This window comes from Notothenia rossii (genome assembly GCF_949606895.1).
Source record: "Notothenia rossii genome assembly, chromosome: 6".
In the NCBI taxonomy this organism is placed as follows: Eukaryota; Metazoa; Chordata; class Actinopteri; order Perciformes; family Nototheniidae; genus Notothenia; species Notothenia rossii.
The window spans coordinates 43,933,444-43,954,115 of record NC_136909.1 but is presented as its reverse complement, the minus strand read 5'-3'; the positions used below and the strand labels follow the sequence as shown (position 1 = coordinate 43,954,115).

At 40.3% G+C, this 20,672-nt stretch overlaps 1 long non-coding RNA gene across 1 annotated transcript; it reads right to left on the bottom strand.

The window, feature by feature from the left end:
- Positions 1-18,396: 18,396 nt before the first annotated feature.
- On the bottom strand, positions 18,397-20,057 carry LOC307043972. Its single transcript, XR_013809488.1, has 3 exons — positions 19,714-20,057; positions 19,391-19,438; positions 18,397-19,168 (listed from the first exon to the last, which is right to left on the bottom strand). It is a non-coding gene; the product is annotated as an uncharacterized lncRNA (long non-coding RNA).
- Positions 20,058-20,672: the final 615 nt, after the last annotated feature.

The window sequence follows — 20,672 nt, the reverse complement described above, 5'->3', positions numbered from 1 at the left end:
TCAACATGTCTTTCGATATCTACGCCATCCACGTAGAACGTGTCTTCTCTGTGTGTTGTGGGCTCTTCCACTGTTACTTCATGAACAGACTGGTTAAAATTATTTCTATTTGAATGACTGTAGCTGCGTGGTTTAGACTTGCAGCATTTTTTGTAGTGATTCACTTTTTCACAGTTGTGGCACTTTTGCCCGAAAGCTGGACACTTTTCTCGCATAGCTGCATGGCTGCCTCCGCAATTATTACAGTTAGAGATGCTCTGGGAGTGAGCGAGTGACTGTGGCTTTGGCTGATATCTTCTGCTAGAAACAGGTCTCACTGCATCAACACTGGTAGCTTGAACGGCTAATGTCCTGCTGCTTTCCTCTGTCATTTCGTGTATACGGCAGACTGAAACAGCTTTAGCAAGTGTCAGTTCACTGTCTCTCAACAGAGTTTTTCTTAAAGAGTCATTGATTATGCCACATACTATTCTGTCACAGATTAGTTCCTCAGCTAAGTCTCCAAAATGGCAACTTTTAGCTTTTATCTTCAGATCACTGATGAATGACTCAATGCTCTCACCTTGCTTCTGATTTCTTGAATGAAACCTGTGCCTTTCCATTATTTTGTTATGTTGAGGGTTGCATATTTCTCTGAATTTCCGTATCAAACAGTCCGGGTCCTCCCCTGATTCAGCTGGGGAGATCACTGCACCGTCGGGGCCTGGCGCGCGCACTTCAGCTGCATACATAAAGGATCGTTCACGTTCAATGGCTTCTGGTCCAGCAAGATTGAGGAGGATGTAAGCCTTAGTCCTGGCAGCCTTGTCTGGGTGCGCTGCGGCGATGAAGATTTCATATTCCCTCTCAAAGATCCGCCAGCTCTCCGCGACGTTTCCTTCAAACATAACAGGGTCCGGACGGCGAAATCCATCCGCCATTGTAGCTGGGGCTAGCTTCAGCCAGCTAGTTAGCGTTAGCACGGTCCGTGGAAAAGTAATTCTCCAGACGAGGAGAGGCTCGTGCCGTCTTCTGACACCATGTAGAAGTTGTCGATACTTCTTAATACATGCATGTGTGTATGTACAAGGAATACACAATGCATAGGTAAGTGGTGGTTTATTTATGACCACAGCATGAACAGTGAACATGTACGTTGCATGCCGACTAACAACTGAATGCCTATTATCTTAACACAGGGATGGGCAACTTTGATGGAGGTGGGGGCCACATAATTGATGTACTGGCCACCAGGGGGCCGCAGATTCACTTGGAACACACACACACACAAATTCCATGTGTTGTATGTAATTATTAACAAATATACTAAGTCTGACATCTTCATTGACATTTTACAATCAAAGGGAACATCCCCCAAAAATGGGAACATCCTCTAATAAGCTCACTAAACAAATATCAGTTCACAGAAATGTTATTTAATTTTTACAAGTGGCATGTTTGTAAAGAACAGGTTATTAAACAGTGGAATAAAACTATTTTAAACTATTGGAAAGCACGGAAAATGCGTGTGTATTGAGATTAACCATTAAGATGACATACACATGAAGTCATGAACACTAACCCATATATTAGTTGTCTAACTTGAACCTAAAACACTTGTAGCCAGTCTCTGCATTCTCCATATTCCACAATAAGGGGAATGTCAACACAGACACCTGTCAGCCCGCACTCTGCTGTTCCTCAGCACCACTCCCCCTCCCTCCCGCTGAAATTAGGAATGAAAAGCGTAGTAATCATAGATAACACGGCAGGGTCCGTGACAGTTTGTTTTCATCTGATTTCAAATAAACAAAGTCTTGGTTTTAAGAATATTAAACTTGTTTCGCCAAATTCAGATGATAAATCTTTGAAGCTTGTAAAGGCATAATTACAAGAGGCAATTTAACGTCACAGCAGGCATAACAACAGCCTGTGTTTCTTGTGAGGGTTTCCCCGGGAAACAAACACAATACACACAAATGTGTCACAGATTATTTTGCGGTATTTGAAATCATGTACGCAGCTCGCGACGTAACTAGGAGTCTAGTGGATGGTATAAGTATTACAAGTAAAAAGAAAAATACATATTTTTTATTTTTGTATTAATTATGTTGTTCATAAATTAATCTGAGGGCCGCAAAAAGAGGAGGTGGGGGCCGCCATTTGCCCATCCCTGTCTTAACACGTTACCGGGTGGCGCACCATATACGGTGGCCTGCAAAGGACAAACTTAATCATATGAGAATGATCTACAGTTTACCATTACTGTGACATATCAGTATAGCCACGGAAGATAGTTTGTGTGTTTAATTCCCATGCATCAAGGTTATTTTCATGTATGTAATTGTTTTTCCTGCACAGTGTAGAGTTTTGTTGTGATGAGAGGGATACAGGTATTTCATAAAATAAACGTGCTCCCTGGAGGTTAGCTACAGAATTGATATCACAATTTAATCGGAGCTGATCACAAGTTTCATGACTGATCCAGTCATCTCGATGAGCGTTCGGGCTGTGAATAAACAACTTGTGTTTTACTTTTAGGCTGTCTGAAGGTATGGACAGCTATCAAAGCTACTATACATCACATTAAGAACGATGAACAAATGAAAGTCGGACACAAATATATAATTTAAATGATTTATTGAAGTTTGCAATGTTTTGAACAGGCATCCACACAGTCACCTACTTTGTAATGTTCGATACCTCCCTGTAAGCGTCACGATATCGGCCTCTCACCCACAACCTCACATACGAGTACTGAATGTGCAGCAAAGTGATCTTAGGAAGGCAGATATAGCAAAAGATGAACGTAAACGACAAACGATGTTTCTTTCCTGGTAAGTCAACAATGGGTCCTCAATGTACACGCCCCGGATTCCTATGACGAAAATAATAGAATGTCGCCAGTTGTCATGACTCAACTTATACTGTAACACCGGTACTCAGTAAAATGCCGGTACTCAGCCGCCGGCAATATACGTATATATTGTAAACGCAACGCAGCGCAAATGAGGGTCTGACTCTGCCTCACAGAGGGTGACTGGCTGTCTACATGACGTGGCCTGCCGACATACAAGGTTACGTGTATTGTTGTTAGCATCTGGTGCTAGCTAGCTGTGCTAACGGATATAGGGAGCTGTTTCAACAACAAGGTGGAGGGAGAGTCCTTTGCTGTCAGACTGAGAGGCTGATAACTACAGCTCTGGTGAGGTAAATTACTCTCTGAGTCTTTAGATAGTTAACTTAGTTTAAGTTATCTCAGTGGGTCTCAAACGGTTCGGTCACCATTTATGTAAACACATATTTCCATTTGAGGGGCTAGTGATTAGTAAAAAACGCATGAATAATACAAACAAAATGTTAACTAGGTGAAAAAAGGTAAGATAAACTTGTTGAGAGCTAAAACTAGTCTTTGCTGTTGCCTCGAAGAGGAGCAGGGGGGAGAGGAGGGAGACAGGAGAGGCCGATTCAGGAGCCTAGACACACTCACAACTATAAATGAACCAAAAACAAATAAATAAACAAGTTTCAATGTTTTTTCATATTGGATATTGTATGTTATTGGTTATGGCCATGTACTTATGATTTTATGATTATTTAAATGTATACATTTTTGTTTCATATGGGTGTAGTCTCTTTATTTCCCCCTCAAAATGCAACAGATTGATGCATTTAAGTCCAACATTTTTTTAAAAATCTTACCGGGAGAGCATGCCCCCGGACCCCCCTATAGGATTTGAGGCCCGGCCCCACTGTTCCCAAATAGATACTTACTAGTTACTTTCTTTTATATCCATAAAGAAAAAGTTAATCTGTTTACAGTTGTTTCATTATGGATGTTGAGAGGTATCCATATATCTCTTCATTTTGCTCTCAAAGTGCACCAGATTGATGCATCTAACTTCAATATTTAAAAAAAAATGTTCCCGGAGGAGCATGCCCCCGGACCCCCCTAGACTAGAGGGTGTCAGGTCCACTCCCCACTTATAAAAATAGCACTTTACCACTGCACCCCCTCTAATCTCAGATGCACCCTGAGTCATTTTGTTTAAGTACAGTGAGCCTTTCTAAAATATACAGTAAAGAGACAAACCCACCAGCATTATAGGATATACTATGACTTTTTGCCAAATACTTGTTGCTGATTTAGAGTACTGGCACCTTTTTTATTCCAATTCAAGCACTGGTAATATTAATATATCATCTTAATCCTTATAAAGTTTCATCATGATTCTATATACAATTATACAGTTATATGTAATATAATATAAACATTAAACTTGTGTAGTCTTCGTAAAACAATATGACAACTCGCCTTTTTCTAAAAGATGATCACCAGTAACCACTTTTTTTTCCTTTTTCAATATATTTTATTCTATCTAGGTCCCAATGTGTGGATAATAGGGAGCAGCTACGTTCGACGTGGGGAAGAAAGAGCCAGATACAGCATGGCAAGCAACCTGGGTCTCAATTGCCGTGGTGGTTTGGCAAGGGTGGTCTGCGGTGGAGGAACCTTCTTCCCTTTTTCTATCAGTCCTTGAGCAACACACTCTCACTCCATAACTGTCCAGGAGCGACGTTTGGTCAGGGTCCCGTGGCGTGCAGTTGTGACGCTCCTAGGCTCCTTCAGCTTCATAAAGGGACGCAAATAGCTTTCAACTGATTGCAATGTATTCCCATCTGCGGCGGGATTTGACGCTCATGGAAGCACGGCATTCGTTTGTGTCGGCTGCCCTTAAAGGCAATGTGAGCGTCCATTCCCATTGGATAACGGAGAATTGTACACCCGGAAGTAAGTATTCCCCTTACTGTCGATTGATTTTACAGTGATATCTGCACTACTCATCGACTAAAAAACACCAGATTATCCTTGTTAAGTAATTACACAACATTGATTGGTTTAAATTGTGTGCAATGCTTTTGTATTTTCCCCTTCGATTCGGAGAAACAAATATTTTTTCGGAGTAAAGGATGGCAGAAGACACTACACTACCCAGAATCCCCAGCTATCGTTTAGGACTACACCATGTGCTCTGTTTGACAAACCCCGTGATTAGTTCTCAATCTCTGTGATTGGTTGACCTCCAACTGCATTCAATATGAAAAAAAACGTTTCGTAAAAGATACAATCATACTTTATTCAGCAGTGCTTGCTTTACTCTTTGAAAGTCATCACATGAATGCATTGTAATAAATGGTTCGGCTTCATTAAATATATTACACATCTGTCGTAGTTCTTTATTTTTATTTATCTACAGAGATCGGGCTCAGAATAGACCGGAAACTATTCTTTTACCGTTCAGTTTGAATTTCACAATAAAGTTAATAATATTTAGTTTTGAGATTATTGTTTTTTATTAACTACTAGACCGCTGGGTCATGTTAAGACCATCTTTTCTGTGTTGCTGTCGCTTTTGTGTTACAAATATCAAAACAATAACTAAATATATCCGCTGTAAACTAAACCAGAAACAGCAGTATATTTTATTTTGTTAACACTGTAAACTTGACAGCTTTTTAACCCAAACCACCTACTGGTTAAAGCACGTTATTACACGTTTAGAATAATGCAATGCAGGTAGATTGTGTTGCTTTTTAATGACTGTTTAAAATGCCTTTTTCTTAATGTCTTTTATTATTATTAACTACTTGTTACTTGTTGCTAAGGACGCTGCTATCGATATTGTGTTTCGCAACATGTTCTTTATCTATGGCACGTCTCTACTGGGAGTTGTAGTTTTAAAAGACGTTTTCGTATTTCCCATAATAAGAAGTTGCCAGTACTGTATACTGTGTACATGCCTGGAGGTTTAGGGGATAGGAAACACTCAAATTTAAAACATATAATTAATAAATGGGTGAAAATTGCTTGTGCCCATAATGGGCAGCATTAATATATATACCCAGATGCCAGCTAAGGTCAGAAGAGCTTTATTTAACAGCTGGTCTTATGTTTGTGACCCCTCCTGTTGTTAATTGATAACATTACATTACATTGCATTACATTACTTGATAAGCCTAAAACATGCACTTGTCAAGGTTCAGAGGCACATTTTGCAAATATGGCAGTAGCTATCGATCATCTTAAGATAAGATATACTTTATTGATCCCAAGTTGAAAACATTTGCGTTACATCAGTATGTGTAACAGTTGTAAATATGCAGTGATGTTTATTTGTAAATCATTTAGTATAATCACACAAATTCTGTGTTTTATATTTAATAATTCTGTGTTCTTTATTTATTGATTGTTCAATACCTGACAAGGCCGGAGATGAAATATCTATATACATCCTATAAGAGTATAATACATATGTATAATATCAGTTAAAATAAGTGCTTCAGCATAGTTAACATTGCTGGAGGTATGCACAAATATTGATAGATGTCTTGTAATGCACTATTGAGGAACCTGCGACCCAAGTTTTTCATTCATTGCATAACTACACCGTTTGTGTATATGATATGTCAATAAACCTTAGAAAATCTTGAAAACTTGAAAGGGATGTGCAAAATAGTCATTATATACAGTCTTTAATTAACTATTAGTAGAGAATAACGAGTAATGAATATACTTTATAGGGATCCTATTAATATCTAATAATACAAATAATGAAATTCAATAACATGCTTTAACCACCAGGTGTCCCTTTCTATCAGCTGTGCACCTTTATGGTGTAAATACAGCCTATCTACCAATTGGATCAAATATAAAAGTCAGCCGAATTAGTTTTTATCCTGAAAAGAGACGTATTGTGTGAAAATAAATGTAAGATGTTGTTTAATTGCTGATATATTTATGATCCACGTCACGTTTTCAGTGTTGGCGGCAGTTCCTCATGTTTGTCTAGAAGTCTTCTCATCAGGGCTCTATAAATAGAGAACTACGGCAGATATGTAATATTTAATGCAGCCGAACCGTGTATTACAATGCCGTTATGTGATGACTTTCAAAGAGAAAAGCAAGCACACTTGGAATAAAGTATTTTTTTTAATGTTTTCGGTCTATTTGTTAATGACGATGTGATGTGAGATGTGAGACTGGAATTGCACAGGGAAAAATGACGTATCTTTAGATGCGGATTTTGTTATACATTGACGGGGGAAGGGGGTAGCAATAAAGATAACACCATTAAACAGTTACACAACATAACAGAAATAATATCGATAGCAGCGTCCCTAGCAACCACCTTGGTAACAATGAAAACGTTCTATGGACGCAATTTCCTGAAGTAATCTTCGTAATAACTAGCAAACTAAAGATCATGTACATCCAAGCATTGCACACAATTTAAACCAATCAATGTTGTGTAATTAACAAGGATAATCTGGTGTTTTTTAGTCGATGAGTAGTGCAGATATCATTGTAAAATCAATCGACAGTAAGGGGAATACTTATTTCCGGGTGTACAATTCTCCGTTATCCAATGGGAATGGACGCTCATATTGACTTTAAGGGCAGCCGAGACAAACGAATGCCGTGCTTCCATGAGCGTCAAATCCCGGCGCAGATGGGAATACATTGCAATCAGTTGAAAGCTATTTGCGTCCCTTTATGAAGCGGAAGGAGCCTAGGAGCGTCACAACTGCACGCCACGGGACCCTGACCAAACGTCACTCCTGGACGATTATGGAGTGAGAGTGTGTTGCCTTGAGAGGAAGAACAGTCCCGGATGTCCTGCTCATCCACTGTGGCGGCAACGACCTTGGCAACATCAAAGGTGTGGAGCTTGTCACAGCGATGAAGCAGGATTTTAGATTCTAGCCTCAACAGGATATGTATATTTAACAAAAATAACTTTTAAATTTGACAGGGCAGTCCTCCTTGTAAGGATGTCTTCACTTACTCACACTATTTTTTTTAAATGTGTAATTGAATTAAACTGTTCACTCACATTCTGTGTTTTTCCTCTCTCTTAAACTTTAGTCCCCCTGTCTTGTTTCTCTCTTTCCCTCACTCATCTTAGTCCCCATGTTTTGTTTCTGTCTTTCCCTCACTCATCTTCCCCAACCTCACCCAGCTGTGGTGTGTCTGTTCTCTTTCTTCTCAATTTTGGATGTGGCCCAGGAGGAAGCGCAGCCACTTCAAGACACTGGTACGGGCCTGCGTGCTGACGACACGACCGTCATCGGCCAGATCACAGACGGCGACGAGATGGCGTACAGAGAGGGGGTCGAAAACCTGACATCTTGGTGCCAGGATAATAACCTCCATCTCAACGTAAGCTAAACCAAGGAGCTGATTGTGGATTGCAGGAAGCAGCAAAGAGAGGGACACGCCCCCATCGCCATCAATGGGACTACGGTGGAGAGTGTCAGCAGCTTCAGGTTCTTCGGGGTCCATCACGGACACGGTTGCATCACGGCCTGGTACGGCAGCTGCACCGCCCTTAATCGTAAGGCTTTACAGAGGGTGGTGAAAACTGCACAGCACATCACCAGGATGGAGCTGCCATCCATGGAGGACCTTTACTCCCAGCGGCTCAGGAAGAAAGCCCTCAGTTTATGTTTATGTTAGAAATATTTTGGCACATTTGTTCCTATTGCAGGATATTTAAGTTTCCCATGTACTTTTTAAATTAATAATAGTATGTTCATCTTGATGTTTAACTTGTAATATTTTAATCATCTTAGTTAGAAATGCTGTTTCCACCCCAACCTCTGCTGCTGAATGATTTGATATATTGTTACTGAAAGTGCTTGTCTTGTAAAAAAAGGAGAAATAATCTTAAACAAAACAAGTGTCTCAATATAGGGAAACAAACTGACAAAAACATATCAATTAGATCAGAATCAGAATACATTTACATTGTTACAGCAGAAAAGAGCCTAAGACAGCCTAATGTTAATTAAAGTATGCATAAAAAAAGTATTAAAGATTAAAAACAAGAAATTATAATAAAAAAAGTTACACATTTTACAAAATACACATCCTGTAACAGTTTGGAGGATTTAGCAGCCAGCTATATTACACAGTTTTAGTGGCATATATATATACATGGTTGGTATTTAACAACAAGGGGTGTTGTAGTGTGTGATATTGGTATTTATGGAAACATTTTACACCTTTCCTTCAAGTATTATACGTTTTAGTTACTTGTTGGGTACTTAACATGAATAATCACAGTTACTATCCTTTTACTCCATCACATTTCAAAGAGAAATAGGCTATTGTTATTTTAACTCCACCACAGTAATCCATCATCAGCCTTACTTCTTAGATAAATATTTAAATCACAATTGATCATAATTCAAAATACATATATTTGTATGTATTACCAAGTGGTTTCATGTACAACCCACATAAATATCATGCTAAATTCAGCTCTGTTGTTTGGATATCACTAGATCCTGTTACATCAGCGTAATATAAAAGTACATAACGATTAATGTCTACATTAGCATAATCACTAGCTAGCCGCTAGGTGCTAACTGCCGCGGCCGCCTCGTTAATATCAAACTCCATCATATAACAGTCCAGCGCCATGCTGTCATGAACGCGCGGTGCTGTTACGTGTACGCAAATTGATGTGATTGATGTGAACGAGCATTTTGGGGGCATGGTTAAAGTTGCGCATGCGCTATGAGCGCACATACGGGTACTTCTCAGGAATGCCGGGTAATCTGTGACGTTTCGCTCTCGAAAGTTGGGCCATTTTATCATCATACGCTAATGAGCAACCCTCATAGGAATGAATGAGGCCCCGCCTCCCACGCTATATCCAGTTCTTATTATACATCAATGAGTTCAACGTGAAGCCAGCCCACATTTTAGCAATGTCGTCATGACCGCAGCAAATCTGAATAAGCTCCGTTGTACCCCCTTTTTTAGAGATGTGGGTAAGGAGGTAAGGATTGAGGGTTTTATTACACACATTTATGCATAAAAGACATCAAAAAGTGCATCTGCATTAAAAGGTGACCTTTAAATCACACAGTGGATCTCAATGAACTAAATATTTAAGTTGAAAATCTTTATTTATGCATTGTGTAATTTTTTGGAGGACATGACATGAGAATTAAGGATGGATTGAAAATCACCTCGAAAACCCAACAAGTCAAGCCGATCACGACCACTCGTCATAGGTGTAATGTTTGTTGTAATCCAAGTTATTTAAAAGAACGAGAGCGAGATGCAAGTATGAACTTTGACTTCTTCACTATACTTAACTATTCTTCACAAGCAGTATGCAAAACATACATCAGGGTCTACCACGCCATCTATTGGGTGAATTAGGTACTGAAAACACAACATATTAGGAAGCTTATCGGGTAAAATAAAACTATCCTTTAGACCAGGGCTATCAAACTCAAGGCCCGTGGGCCAAATCTGGCCCGCGACCTGATCTTGCAAAGAATATTATATACAATACAATTGGTTCAATTGTTGAATATTTGCTTTAAATTATTTGCCCTAGACTTCTGCTTTCAGACGTAGTTATTTATGAAGTTATTGCCAGAACTGATAATGATCCAATGCAGAGCCAATAATGCAATATAATACGTTATTTAATATATATTATATATGCATATTTATATAGAGAAGCCAATCGTGTGCAAAGCTGTCATCAAGGCAAAATGGGGCTAATTTGAAGAATCTAAAATATAAATCATATTCTGGATTTTTTTTACACTTTTTTGTTTACTAGATAATTCCATCTGTGTTCTTTTAAAGTTTTGATATTTAGTGTTAATCTACAATGGAGACAATTATTTTTGCTGCGTTCACACCGGACGCGGTCGTAGTATACCCCTCAATGCAGTGCGCAATGCCTCAACGTCTCAACGAGGGCGGGAGCTCAACATGGGCGAGAGCTCAACCTTTCTCAACCTTTGAGGAACGTGATGTCCCGACTCCCGTGTTGTGTACTTACCCAGTCACAAAAGTAACATATTATATCTTATATTATTTATATATAATTCTGATGTCTGTGGTTATTTAAACACTCCCTGATAAACGCTATTTCAGCGTCAATAAGTGTTAATCCCAGTCTGTTTAGTGTACAACATCATATGTCATTTCACATGTCTTCCGAGTCACTTCCTTCAGAAGCTAGGCAAGAATCCTTCCTGGCATTCGGAAAACGAAGAGTGGAACAGGCTAGCAAGTGTAGCAAGTGTGCGTCATATGAGAGGCCCCGCCTTACATTTTCCGCCACAGATTTGGGGAAATTGGTCCGTGCGCAAAGCATTTTGGGGATTTGAAGGACGCGAAGTCTACCCATGTGCAGCCTCGAAATTACCCCCAAACCAAGGACGCGGCCTCGGTGGAATTATGTATGCTGGAGATTGGAACAGTCCTTCGGCGGCACTCGATGACGTAGTATCCTTGAAATATTGGCTTGGAAGCCAGTTTCCTCGCGATTGAGAAACGGCCACTGTGTCCTCCTTCCTTTCTCTTTCTCTTTTCTTCCCGGCTCCGACTCAACAACATGTGCATTTCTGCTGATCAATAAAGCCAGCTTTGTACCTTCATTGCACCGCCTCCGACTCCCTATCTCTCGGCACTACATTAGTGGTGACCCTGACATAAGTCTTGCAGAAGTATCCGTGACTGAACCGAACATGGCAAAAAAACAAGCGGCAAACTCTGGGGAAGAGCCGGGACGCCAATACGGAAGTGCCACACACTGCAGTTCATATATTGGCCGATAGGCGATGACTGCAGAAAGGAGCAATTTCCATAGACCCCCATGTTAAAATGCCCAACTTTACAGCAGAAAAAAACATGTTTCTACCCCTGGCTGCAATAAATATTATTATGAATATAGTTTTTATTTATATTAGGTCTTAAAGTTTTTGCATAAATTGCAAAAATAATCTGTCAAGTGACTGCTGCTGTTAGCTTCTTGTCTCTGCTAGCTGCTCCGTGAAGCTACTGGGACTCTGCCTGCTCAGTTCATCCAGGGAACACAACTTGACCCCCGTGTTTGTTTGTTCTTCACAGGGCCGGCCCTGACCAATTTGTCGCCCTAGGCAAGATTTTAGCTGGCGCCCCCCCAAAAATGCAGACACTCACTATGACTCGCGTATGCATGCACGGTTGTGGCATGACCACCAAAACAGAAAGATATGGACACAAGATGTGTGCAAATGTATTTATTATCCAATCCATTTGAGCATGATTTAGGTGGGGGGTGGACCTCACCTCCTCCAGGGGGGTCCGGGGGCAAGTTCCCCCTGGAAGATTTTTTTTTTAAATATTGAAGTTAAAAGCATCAATCTACTGCACTTTGAGAGCAACATTAAGAGATCTATGGAAACATCTCTCAACATCCATATGAAACAGAACTGGAAGCAGATTTTCTTTTTCTTTATGGATATTTTACAAATCACTCCCCTTTTAAACTGTATTCTTGTTTATTAATAACAACTTTTTTTACTGTCATATAGTATTTTATACTATAAGACAGGGGTTAAGAGCCACATTTTGTCTATATTACTGCAAAGACCCACATCAAACACACAGTCACTGATACCGCTTGTTTCATTTTTTTTTTTCTGGAGACAAGGGTTGCGTTCCGATAATCCAAAAATCAGCTTTTAAGTTCTAACCCTATCTCCTATTCCTTGACCTCCGAGTGAAACGTCACGGGGTTAAGGGATAGTGGATAGGAGAATTCAAAAGGACTTAGGAGAAGAGACTGCGGTACTTTAGATCATCCGAATGCACTTTCAATATCTGACGTGTTTATGATGCGCCAGCGGACGTCATTGTGTGCGTCTGCTGCTGTGGGGAAACTATGGAAACTACAGTTTTCTATACAGCAGACTACGACATGGATGTTTAATAAGAACGAGGGAATACTGTAAACTCATCTAGAGACTCTGCACCGTGCTCTGATGCTGTTGCTTTATGCTTTATGAACGTGGACAACAGAGAAACATATTCTTCATGACCAAAGTTGTAATTGAAATAAAAAAGGGAGAAAAAAAGTGAAATTTATGCTCGTCACCCTCTCCCTCCGGTCCACATTAAGAAAAATGATCCCAATACGTATGATTGTATGAAAATATCTTAAAATCAATACAAATGTATTTATTATAAACGTTAGTCCTTAACACCTATCACTGTGTACATCACCATTCAAACAAATCAAGTTGAACAAACCCCACACAGCTCAGTGAAATGTTGACTTTATTTGATCATTTCAGTAAAACGTATTTTTGTGGCATTGGGATATATATTTTTTAAATCCTCTGGAGCAGAGAGAGGAGCTGTGGATTATTGTTATTGATTAATGCATCAGTGTTTCTTAGGGTCAAAAACACTAAACTCACAACTTAAAATGAAAGCGTTTAGTTTATTTAATAATAGAGCACATGTTCAATGTGAAAAGTGACAGTAGTTATAGATTATTTGCAATTTGGTGCTATATATATATATTTAAAACATTTGTTATATATATATATTTTTTAAACACCTTGAATTTCAGGGGGGCGTGGGACTCCGTTGGCGGGGCGCAGCGCCCCTCCAAGACAATGGTAGGGGAAACACTGGATAGTGTTTAATTAACGATTCCCCCCCCCCCCCCCCCCCCCTCTCAAAGGTGATTGGTTCACTGCATCACAGGTATTATTGTGATTGGCTCTTGGGCCACATCAAAATTAGACGCGCTGTCATCCTAAAAATCTATTCTCTTATTTTTGTATAACTATAATGATCATATAAAGGTGTGCCTTTACCTCACTAAGCTGAGGTTATCAGAGCCGCTCAGTCTTTCAGGAGAGAGTTCTCTAAAGCTCTCCCCCCCGCGGTCGCTTACACAGTAAATTCCAATGTTAATAAAAGCTGTATACGTTTTTGGGGAGTTTGATTTATTTTAAATTAACAAAAATACAACATTTAAAACCTATAATTGCACACTAAAACTATTATTTCAAAAAATAACTATTTCAAATAAACCTCTGGTTTTTACTGGGGCGGTTCAACTTGATTTGGGGGGGGGGGGGGTGCGCCATAGTTTGAGGGCGCTGTACGCAATATAGGCGTAGTTCTGCTAGTATAAGATCAGAAGATGTACTTTGTTGATCCAAAACCGGGTAATTGTGTTGTTATGAAATAAAAATGTGGCGCCCGCCCATTGATTGATGTGCCCTTAGCATTCGCCTATACTGCCTATGCCAAGGGCCGGCCCTGGTTCTTCATGCTTATATATCGGACTATTGTGAATCGCTCTGCGGTTGAAACAGAGGGTGCATGAATGCGGTTTTGCGGTAAGTGAAATTCGAGTACTTATTTATGTCTTAACAATTTATTCAGCTACGTAATGAATGTTAAGGCTTGGGTTAGCGTGTAAGCAAGTGTACATCGGTGCTAACGATGCTAATCGTGGCCTCCAAGTTAAAATCATAGACTGTATATATAAAGGTTAAAACGAAATAGACAAGTGTTAAGCGTAAAGTGGAATAATAATGTAGAACAAACGGCTTCTGTTTGAGGTTGATAAAATAAGGCCATCCTTGTAACTTAGAGAGATATTTTATTATGTAGGTAGGAACTGCATCGCTAAGGTTAATTTAAATTGGCTATGCTCAAGTATGTAGACAAGCTAATGTCGAAGTAGTGTATGTGAAATCAACCTCACAATAAGATGTGTGTATATTACAATTATTAATGTCATATTTCAAGATGATGACTTAGATATTACAATATGGTTGGTTGAGCTGGAGTTCATTATTGAGCTTACACGTTAACGTCACAGTCATATCTGAAGAACGAACCCAAACCTTGTTGTTTTTATTAATTGCATTACCAAATTGGTATCAAATAAACAGTAAGCATTGGTAACACAACTTCCAAAGATACACTAAAATAAAAAGGACCCTGACTCGGACAATACACAATCCAACATGTTCAACAGAAGAGAATCAGTTATATTGTTTGTACACATGGTACTTTACATATATACAGTGGGGCTAAAAAGTATTTAGTCAGCCACCAATTGTGCAAGTTCTCCCACTTAAAAAGATGAGAGGTAATTTTGTCCTATAATTTTCATCCTAGGTATACCTCAACTATGAGAGACAAAATGAGAAAAAAAAAAAATCCAGAAAATCACATTGTCTGATTTTTAAAGAATTTATTTGCAAATTATGGTGGAAAATAAGTATTTGGTCAATAACAAAAGTTCATCTCAATACTTTGTTATATACCCTTCGTTGGCAATGACAGAGGTCAAACGTTTTCTGTAAGTCTTCACAAGGTTTCCACACACTGTTGCTGGTATTTTGGCCCATTCCTTCATGCAGATCTCCTCTAGAGCAGTGATGTTTTGGGGCTGTCGCTGGGCAACACAGACTTTCAACTCCTTCCAAAGATTTTCTATGGGGTTGAGATCTGGAGACTGGCTAGGCCACTCCAGGACCTTGAAATGCTTCTTACGAAGCCACTCCTTCTTTGCTCGGGCGGTGTGTTTGGGATCATTGTCATGCTGAAAGACCCAACCACGTTTCATCTTCAATGCCCTTAGTAGTAAGATTCATCCCGCTTTTGTCTCATTAGTATGCATAAAAAAGTGACAGGTCACACGTCCCCCCATTATGCAAATGAGCTAAGTCCCGCCTCCCCTTTCATTGAGGTGTGAGATCTCAAGTAGGTGTGATATCCCAAGTAGGTGTGAGATCCGTCGATAGGAGGGGGTTGATGTGTATTCACAGGTGTGAAAAGCCCCCACTGTTGCGCCTTATGGTGTATCATAAAAAATGTTTCAATCACATTAGTATGCATAAAAAGTGACAGGTGGGCCCGCCCCCAAGTCTATTAAAACAAAATGCCGCTTCCATCACATTAGTATGCATAAAAGTGACAGAAGGGCCCGCCCCAATTATGTGATGTCAGAAGACCGAGGGGATGGAGTGAGATAAAAAAAAAAGAACCCCGTGCAGATAAAAAGCCAGTCATTTCCAATCATCAAGTCATCTTTCCAAAAAGAAAAAATGGCCCAGAGACGCCTCGATATGGGTTTAATCAGCGAGACGCCTGTGACAACTTACCACCATCCGTCCGGAGCGCCAATCAAGAAATGGATGCAGTATCTGTGCCGGGTTCAAACACCTCCGGTCGTAGATCTTGAAGAGAAATGGCTTCTGGAAAATGAACATGTTCGGGGATACGTATTCAACTATATGGCGAATGAACTGCATTTCTACAATCTGAAGAATGGAGAAACGTATGGACCCCACCAGGGCCGGCCCTAGACTTTTTGGGGCCCTAAGCAAGATTTTGTTTGGGGGCCCCCCTCACTCTAGCGCGTTCTCACTACACACAACACGGAACCAACTTTTGTCTTATGATGTTAGTATGAGCACACATATTGTACAAATAAGCATGTAAACACTAAAGTGGGACCTGAGAAGAGCAGCACAGTCTTTAAATTGACTACAAATAACTACCTAGGCTATAACTAATGACTATATAAACTCAGTGAACAGAAATATAGAAACTCCTCAGTCCTCAGTGACATATGTTTTGTTGTTGTGGCTCTGAGTCTGTACTCCAGCACATTAGATTTGAAATGAAACAAGGACTATGAGGTTAAAGTGCATACTGTGACCAAGTATTAAATATGACTACTTTGTTGAAGTGTATGTTAATTTGTCCAATATTACATTTGATCCCCCATTTTAGGGGATCAAAAGTACTCTGACAAATGAACATAAACTTGAATAAAGTAGTCATATCAGATAGCACTGATGAACTGACAGTACAGAATAAAAAGACTGACAAAGTGACCATCACTGTTCAAAGATAGATATTTTTAATAAAAAACACTCAACACTAAATAGAATATATAAATAGATCCAAAAATACCTTTAAAGGATTAAATAATATGTGCAAAACAAACTGCTTAACAATGAAATGAAATGTAAAAAAACAAATGCAAATACAAATGTTCCTCTCGTACGTACAGTCAGAATTGTTCTCTTCTTGCTTTCCTGGAGGCAAAGTCATTGATGACCTGATCATAGGAGATCTGGCTGCCAATCTGGTGGTTTATGCTGATTATTGCCATTCCACTCAGGCGATCCTGGGCCATGGAGGACCTCAAGTATGTTTTTATCAGTTTGAGCTTCGAGAAGCATCTCCCTGCGGACGCCACTGTCACTGGAAGGGTACAGGCTATTCTCAGCGCTATCCAAAGATTTGGATAGATCTCACACAGCTCGTTTTCATTTAAGAAGGTGAGCATCTCCAATGTGGTCATATCTTCTTTGGGAAGCTCTGGAAGGCTTTGCATCTCCATGGCTAGCTCTCTCCAGTCAACGTCTGCCTCTTCGCCACAGGTCAATGTTTTTCCCAGCAGGGCACATTGGTCTGTAAGTCACTCATCATCCAGATTATGGAAGTTGTGAAGCACTCCAAACTTGTCTCTTACTTCCCCCAGGGACTTGAATCTGTCCTCCAAAGACTGGATGCCACAGTCCACCACAACATTAAAGAATCCTGTTTCCAGTCTCGTCATGGCATCAGCCACTGCCTCGTCAGCTGCCTCGTAGGCAAAATGCCTCTTTTTGCTCCGCAGCCTCTTTTCTTTCAGCACTGCCTCAACATTCATATTTCCACAGAGCTCTTTTGCTGTGGCCTGAGCATCTGTGAACCCAGTGGCCCTGTAGGTTACCAGCGATGCTTTGGTTTTGTCTAAGAGACTGACCGCAACATCCAGCTGCATGTTGACAGACTGAAGGAGCTTGCTAACTGTATTGATCTTTGACAGAATATCATACCAGACAACAGTGCAGATTTGGAATCTAAATGATCCAATTTCTTCTGCCAGGGATTGGGCCTCAATTCTGACCATGAGATCATTTGCGTTTTCCCTCACCTCTAGCAAAGCCTCCCTGACCTTATCCGTTTGGTAGCGCAACGGCTCGATGCTATTCACTCTGCTCTCCCACCGCGTCTCACTCCAGGACTTGAGAGTGATGTCCACATGTTTTTTCAGGATGGTCCACCTCTGGGGAGAACCTGAAAACAAGGTGTACAGCTTCTGAATATTACCAAAGAAGCAAGTAGCATCTATTGATCCTTTGGCTGAATCCGCCACCATCAAATTCAGTGTGTGGGCTGCACAAGGAACATACAGAGCTCGAGGATTCTTCTCCAACAGCCTGGCCTGCACCCCTTTATTTCTGCCCTTCATGTTTGCACCATTGTCATAGGATTGTCCTCTGCAATCCTCAAAGGGGATCTTCAGCTCCTCCAGCCTGTTCAAAATGAGTGTAGACAAACCAAGCCCTGTGGATGCAGGGGCTATGATGAACCCCAGAAAGTGCTCCCTGATCTCAGTCCTTTTCTTCACACTCACTGTTCGAATCACAACAGTCATCTGCTCCTGGTGGCTGATGTCTGGGGTGCAATCCAAAATGATGGCAAAATACTTGGACTCTTTGATTTCAGCCACCATTTTTGCAAGTATTGTGTCACTGATACAGGACATGAGTTCATTTTGGATTGTTTTACCCAAGTATGTAGTGTAATTTCCTCCACTGTCAATGCGTCTGATGTGTTCTTTCAGAACAGGGTCAAACTTGGCAATTAGCTCAACTTCTTTGAGGAAATTCCCGTTGTTGTGGTTATGCAGGGTGTCAACAGTCCCTCTAAGTCCCAGGTTCCTCTCTGCTAGAGATTGGATGATGGAAACCAACCGAGTGAGCACCTCTCTCCACCTCTTCTTCTCTGCCTCCAGGAGGTACAACTCTGTTTTGTCTATTGTCTTCCCTTTTCTAAGACGGAGCTCTAGTTCCTTCCAAGTCAACACAATTTTCACATGATCTGGGCTGTTGTCGTGTAGCTTCAGTAATGCGCCAATATTCACCCAGTCCTGTTGTCCCTCTGTTATGAGCTTTAATGATTTCTTGGAAAACAACTTGCAGCAAAAGCAGTAGACTGAATCATTGTTCTTGGAGTATATTAACCAGCTTCGCTTAACTTTCTCACCATTTACAAGTGTTCTAAACATGTAATGATAATGAAAGCTTCTGTTGTTTGGTGTTTTCGGGAATACAAAATCTCTGTCCACCTGTACTGGCCCCCTAATCACCAGATCTGTACGTACGTGATCGTTAAGTACTGATGGCCACCCAGTTGGATCCATTGGTGAACCAGAGAGAAAAGGAGTAGAAGTTACAGAGGTAGGTGTAGTAGGCGTAATGGTACTGCTCTCAACTTCAATGGGTACAGAAATACCTATAGGGAAATTAATTTAAAAAAATAAGTTTTTGTTACTTGACATGTTTACAAGTTGATGTTCCTGGCAATGAACAACACAGTTGAATGATTGAACACAATAGTAATAATAATATTCATAATAATAATAATAATAATAATACCATGATTGATTGGACATATAGTGCTTTGCTTTTCTTGACAAACAAAGTTAAGGTCTCTTTGATGTAGGCCTAAACTTACCAGCATTGTCAGAGGTGGTTTCTTCAGTGATGGAAGTTGATGGAACTGCTATGGAATAAAGAAGTATATCATTGTTTAATATATGACTATAGGACTGTCTCTAGATCAGCTGTCTTTTCACCACTATGGCGCTGCTTTTGAGATAGCTCCAAAGTGCTGATCCAGAATCAGTCCTTAAAAACAGGTATCATCAAACTCCTGCCCCATGCATGACAGATATTTATTATAAGCAATGAACAGCGAGCTTGCTCAATAGAACTTAGACAAATGGCAATTGTAGCTAGCTCTATGGGCTTAATCTATACACTTAACACATCATTTACCAGCATTGTCTGAGGCGGTTTCTTGGATGACATCGGAGTCACTGGTGCCAACAGCTGACCTTGTGGTTTCACATTCACCAACAGCAGCGGTGGAGGTTGATTGACCTGCTATGGAATAAAGAAATATATGATTCGTAATGTAATGACTTAATATTCCAAATTCAGAAAGCTCTCACTTTGGGCCCATTTGAACTCACCAACAGTGTCCTCAGTGGACGTTGTGGTGTGTGCTGGCACCTGCTGTGGGCTTCCAAAGTACTTCAGAAGTGCTCCTGAGGAGAGTATGTTACAGAGTTAAGCTTTATGGAAACAGACTTGAAATGGAACATCAAATGGAACATACTAGCTTTAGATAATAAGAGTCTGGTCGATCTCAGTAATGAAGTCGCTGAGCCAGAGTCTTTTCATTAACACGTTGTAATTGTTTCTGAAGAATAAAAATCGGGCATGTCATTCAGACAATCGTGTTGCCTCTGGCCGGGGTGACTGACTCGGCATCCGTTGCATATTTCTTCTCTGTATCGATGTATCACCCCCTCCACAATATCAACCAACACTGATTTCACTGTGTCCATAAACAGAGACGTCTTGGCCCAAGGAGCAAAATAAGCAGCAGTAGTACTGCAAGATTCGGGTGTCCAGAATGGTGGTGATGATGGTAGTCCAGGAGTTTGTTCCTGGCTGCAACTCGCGGGGGGAGACTTGGTTTTTCTCAGATCCATAGCTAGTTTTCAAACTGTCGTCTTAGTGGGGTCCTTAGTTTTAGATGCTTTGCTGAGTGGAGGGAGGGACTTATTGCGTTGAGTGGGGGGAGTCATCTGTAGAATTGAGAGTTTTTTTCACCAGTATAATGTCCCTCGCTGTTTGAGTCTTTTTTTTTTAAAGTTATTTTTCAACTATCATTTTCAACCAAGCAGCAAGAGGTCAAATTTAAGAATAAGTAATAGTTTGTCACCATT